Consider the following 6,201-nt stretch of genomic DNA (forward strand, 5'->3'; position numbering starts at 1 on the left):
GAGCCATCATCATCCAGATCCAAAACCTTTGTTTTTTAAAAGTAAGATTGTAACTATTCATCTCTGATATAATAGTTTAAGTTTTCTTCTTACATTTATTGTTTTTTTTTAATCTTTTAACTCAGGAACAGGCCTTTAGAAGCTCTTCTCTCTTCATGTTTGTAACTGAACCCTTGATATGTTAAATGGAGTTTCTTTCCCACTTACCAAATCCATTCACCTTCATTTTGATTTCACTTGTTTTTTATTAGTATATATTAGTTGTACAAAGGCAGGTTCTTTGTGATAATTTCAGACTTGTATATAATGTAGCTCCAGCAACATTATCACCACTGCCAGTATCCCCCATCCAACTCCCCAATTCACTATTTCCATAAGTGTCATTGTTTATATGTAACGTACCCCAATCCTAATCCAATTATCTTCTTTTCCTTTCTGAAGGTGGTAGTGGGTAATCAAAACTTAAATTCAGACACCTTGTACTCCCTTAGCTTGCTTATGGTGCTCTGCCTCTTGAGCTCAGCTTTCTGGATAAGAAGAGATATTCAATCTCAAGAACATTTATGCCCAGATTAGCATCAAACCATGATCCTCTACATCTTATTTTATAGAAACCTTAGAGCCCTGTGGGGACTGTGACTGGCTGGAGGAGATTTGACTGATGTTCTTGAAGTTTGAATGATACTAGTGGTAAGCCCTGTTGTTCTTGGCTATTATTTTTAAATACTCAATTCTGTGGTTTTTTTGTTCTACCTCTTAGGAAACACACCGGATTATGAGTATCTGACCTTCTGCAGTAATCCTGTCAAAAGATAAAAAAAGAGTCCATGTATGTATTTATTTTAGTAATTCCTGGTATTCTGAAACTGCTTGTCTCAGTGCTTCCTGGTTTCTTGTTATCTACCTCTTAGAATGATCCCTTTGATTTATCTTCCCCTAACTCCCTAAAGAATGTCGCAGGGCCAATCTGAATTTATAAACATGTAGGTTAGGGAAATATCTTTAGTTTTAGTATGTCTGCCAGACAATGCATTTCTTGCTTCATGGATGAGTAAAGATTATTCTCTACGTGGGTAATTTTTCATCTGTTGCCTCAGAATCTTCTATTCAGAACAAGAATCAGTTTCCTGGGTAGATTTTTTAAAAAAGGAGTGTGAATGACTAGTGCCTGTTCAAGCATACAAATATGATTCTATCTGCTCACTACTGAAATATGTGATCTTTCTCTCTTCACTTACTGCAATACGTAGCTGCCCTTTCCTCTGGGCTTTCAACGACCATAAATATGAGTTTTGAAGTTGAGGATAAAATTGTCCTAAATTTCTTTTCTACCAGTCATGGCAGGTATCAAACTGGATCATCCAGTTTTTCAGAAGCCCCTTACATATTTTTAACCCAGTGGATGACATTTCATTTCCCCTATTAGAACTTTCTTCCAAGGATGTAACCAAGAAGTGAGTTAAAAATTCTACACATTATGGAACACCGAATATTTTCATTTATACATAAATTGCCTTCCTGGTAAGTATTTTCGTTTTAACTGAATGCATAACTATCTAATTCAATGAAAATTAATGCAGAATATTGTAAATATTTTTATGTCACTGTGGTTTAAGAACTATACTTAACAAGTCTTCTTGTCTCCTTTAAAATACTAATGACCACTGTTTACATAGAATACTGGGGATTTTTTTTTGGAGGGGAAATGTGTATTTGTGAGCCAGGCACTGGTGGTTCACACCTGTAATCCTCACTACTCAGGAGGCTGAGATCTGAGGATCACAGTTCAAAGCTGGCACCAGCAGGCTTTAGAGACTCATCTCTAATTAACCACAGAAAACCAGAAGTGGTGCTGCAGCTCAAGTGCTACAACACTTGCCTTGAGCTGAAGACCTCAGACCCAGAGCTCAAGACCCATAACCGACAAAAAAAATTTGTTTGAAAAAAATGTATATTTGAACATATTTATACATGTATCATATGTATAAGTTATATATATAAACTGACAGATTTGTGGAAATAGATTTGTTAACAATAGTATGCTGATTTCAATGCACATTTAATTTAGAATCAAAGGGAAATCTTTTTGTACTTCAAAAATATCTTGTCTCCCAAACTGACATACTGCTGGAAGTTTGGCTGGTTTAATACATATGTTTTGGTTTAAAGTAAAACCACATTTTTCTAAATAACAAATCTATTTAAACCTTATGTGCTTTTCATTCTTGTGTTTCTCAGGGCCTTTTGTTAAATTTAATTTTATTGTCAAGGTAATGTACAGAGAGTTTACAGATGCAAACATAGGGGTAGTGAGTACACTTCTTGTTGAACTTGTTACCCCCTCCCTCATTTTTCTCCTACTTTCCCTCCTTCCCAATCCCCCGCCCCAAGTTTCACAGTTCATTTCCAACATATTGCTTTGTGAGTATCACTGTTGCATTGGTTTGTCCTTTGTCCTTTGTCTCACAATTTTGTTGTTCCCCTCCCTTCCCTAATTCAAATAAACTACCCAGATTGTATTCAAATACAATACCCAGAGTACCAAAATCAAATACAGTGACAACAGGAAATAAACCACAGAAAAAAAAACACAAAAGAAAAAAGAAATAACATAATACATTAAAAACAACAACGACAAAGACAGGTCTTGGAGTTCATTTTGTTTAGTATCCTCTTATATGGTCATGTGTACACAGCTATTTGCTATTCTGATCATCTGCTAGAACTATCCTAGATACACACTAATTATTACAAATGAAGGAAAACATGGGATCTGTTTCTTTCTGTCTAGCTTACTTATGATTTTTCCAAGTCTTTCCATTTCATTATACATGGGGCATCTGTCTGATGGAAGCATAGAATTCCATTGTGTATATGTACCACACTTTCTTGATCCATTCATCTACTGAGGGGCATCTGGGTTGGTTCCATATCTTAGCTAGGGTGAATAATGCTGCCGTGATAAACATAGTTGTGCTGGTAGCTTTAGTATGGTCTTGTTTGTGATCATTTGGGTAAACACTCACAAGTGGGATTGCTGGGTCATAGGGGAGCTCTGTGTGGAGTCTTTGGAGGAACCTCCATAGTGCTTTCCAGAGTGGTGGAACAGGCTTACACTCCCACAAACAGTGCAGTAGGGTTCCCTTTTGGCCATATCCCCTCCAGCATTTGTGGTTATTAGATTTCTTGATTATAACCATTCTAACTGAGTTGAGGTGGAATCTCAACATTGTTTTGATTTGCATTTCTTTTATGGCCAGAGATGTTGAACATTTCTTCATGTGTCTATTGAACATTCTCATTTCCTCTTCAGAGAAGTCTCTTTTTAAGTCAGGCCCCTTTGAATTATTAATCATATAGTTAGTTACTCCAAAGAAGTATTATCATAGAAGATTCCAATCAAGCAAGTATTGTCTTTGTTCTGATATTATGACTATTGTACTCTACTGATGACAAAATAACTAATTGAAGTTGCTGAAAATAGGATCCTGAACAGTTAGGACACAGAACAAAGTAAAAAAGTTGAAAATTTGAAATGTAGTCAAATGACTCATGAAGAAATGCAGCATTAAGACAGTTGAATTAGCTAAAGGACTATTTTCTCCATGGAAATGCAGCTGGATAATTTGAGATCTTTCCTCAGGTAAAAAAAATTTAATGCATTAATATTTATTTTTTAGGGGGGTCTGGTCGTGGGGCCTGAACTCTGGGCCTGGGGGGCTGTCCCTCAGCTCTTCAGCTCAAGGCTAGAGCTCTACCACTTGAGCCACAACGCCACTTCCGGCTTTTATTCTTTTTGCTTATGTGGTGTTGAGGAATCGAACCCAGGGCCTCATGCATGCAAGGCAAGTGCTCTACCACTGAGCTACCTTCCCAGCCCCATTTAATGCATTCATATTAATTGCTTTTTCCCTTGCTGGTGATAACTTCTTTGTCTTTGCTCTAACACATATTTTGGATTCCATGTATATTCATAAGTAAAAGATCCATAACTTAAAGATCCTCTTTTATTTCTAATGTTATCAGTAATGTCCAAGATTCACCCAAATTATAGATTGCTATCAAAAAAAGACATTTGTCTTTTCTCAAATGATATACAACAAATTGAGCTAAGAAAAAATATCACAATTAATCAAGACAAAAAGCATATCAAAGGCACTGAGTATAGCATCATGGGAGAGTATGGATGTAACCTAGGTAAAGCCCTGAGTTCAAACCAAAATACTAAAAAATTGATCAAAATAACTATGTAAATTTTAGGACACACTAAAAAGGTGTCAATGTAAAGTGCTATCTACCATATAAACTCACAGTACTATGAAGTGAATATCAGAAAACTGGCACTTCAAAGGTGTGCAAGGAGGTCAAGGGGAGATGGTAAGATGAATAAAGAGAGGAAGAGAGTAGAATGCAGTCAATATTCAATGTATGTCCATCAAAACCAGGAAAATTGGTGGAGAGAAGGGTAGAAAGTGATAAAGGACATTGAGGAAATGGTGACATGTATTGTTTTCATACACTGATTCGTTGAGTGGTAACTGTACAACTATTTGGAGATTTTACATATATATGTAAAAATTGGAGATTATATCATATATGGTATATATTATGTATGTAGAGATAATATATAATCTCTGTATTACATAATATAATTTTTTTAAAAAAGCATATATTTGAAAATCTCATGATTTGAGAAGTTATGATATTTGTCACCGCTAATAATGTGATTGATATACTAGAACTCTACAATGAATTTCCTAGCTGTATTCAGACTTATAAAACATACACAGTCTCATGGTCAATGAGGGAAAGTCAATTCTTCAAATCCATGAAGGGTAGGTTCTAGAATGGCCACATATACCCAAGATCCTCATAGAAATATCCATAATATGCATATCAAATATGCATATAATACATCATCTTATGTACTAAATCATCTGTGGTTTACATAAAATACCTAAGAAAATGTATGTCTCTGGAAATAGTTGTGGTGCATTGTTTAGGGTACAGTACAAAAAGGAAATAAGGGAGTTCCGGGAAGATGGCGGAGGAGAAGCTGGAATCTGAACAAGCTCTTGCATAGAAAACAGTTTCAGAGTTCCAGTGAACAGTCCCAACCCAGAGAATCACACCAAGTGTGCCATCACAGGACAGAGAGTTAGTCAAGAGAGGGGAAGCCAAGCAGACACATCTGACCGCCTGCCAGCAGCTGCTGCTGCGGCGGCAGGGTCGCAGCGGCGACCACAGCCGCGGCCATACCTGAGCACTCACACAGAGAGTCCGGGACGAAGGAGCCAGACGCAGCGGGCAAGAGGATTCTACTCAACACCAGCAAGAACCGACAAGGAGCCGACAATTTCATCCTGCACTTTGCAGACCAGAGACGACCCAGGATCCAAGACTCGGCGTGAGTAGAAGCCCCACTTCCTCACTCCTTCCCAGGGAGCAGAGGAGGGAAGGCCACCCCTCCCCCCCCAGCACCGGTGATCTCCATCTTGGATACCGACAAAGCTCGGAGGAGCGGCTAGCTCCAACTCAGGCCTTGGAATAAAACGAGTCATTGAGCAGGTCACAAGAACTTAACGGCGTAGTGACCTCACAGACTCAGTTCCATCCAGGGAAAACTCACCCAGCTCAGGCGCCAGCCATTGGAGTGGCTCTCCTCACCGGGTAACCAGAGCCAGAGGCTGCCCCTCCCTCTAGCAGCCACCACAATCAATTGAAAAAACAGAAACCCTGAGAATGGCTCCAGGCTGGGTGCTGTGAGTTTTTTTCACAAAATAGCCCCAGGGAAAAGCTACTGTTTGTTGAAAGGCCTCAACTCTACCCAGAACCTAGCCTCATCACTGCATCACCCTCTTTTGTGATTCTCAAAGCAGATCACCCTCCCAGTAAACTAATCTGGGAGGGGGATCTCAAAATCTTGGGTAAAGCAGAGCATTTTTCTGCCTGTTCCAACAAACTGACTTAAGAAACCAATCAAGCCACAGGACCTCAAGCTGACCAGAGACTCCAACCAGACTCTGGTTACAGACAAAAGGGAGATACAGGACTCTTCCCACCCCTTCCCCCCCCAAAAAAAAAAAATCAAAGAACTTTTCTTTTTTTCTTCTTCTTTTCTTTTTTTCTTTTTGTTTTGTTTTGTTTTGTTTTCGTTTTTTGTTACCTTATATATATATAAAAAAATTTTTTGCTTTTCTA

Source organism: Dipodomys spectabilis, unplaced genomic scaffold (assembly GCF_019054845.1).
Source record: "Dipodomys spectabilis isolate Male_0828 unplaced genomic scaffold, ASM1905484v1 ptg000286l, whole genome shotgun sequence".
NCBI classification, from domain to species: Eukaryota; Metazoa; Chordata; class Mammalia; order Rodentia; family Heteromyidae; genus Dipodomys; species Dipodomys spectabilis.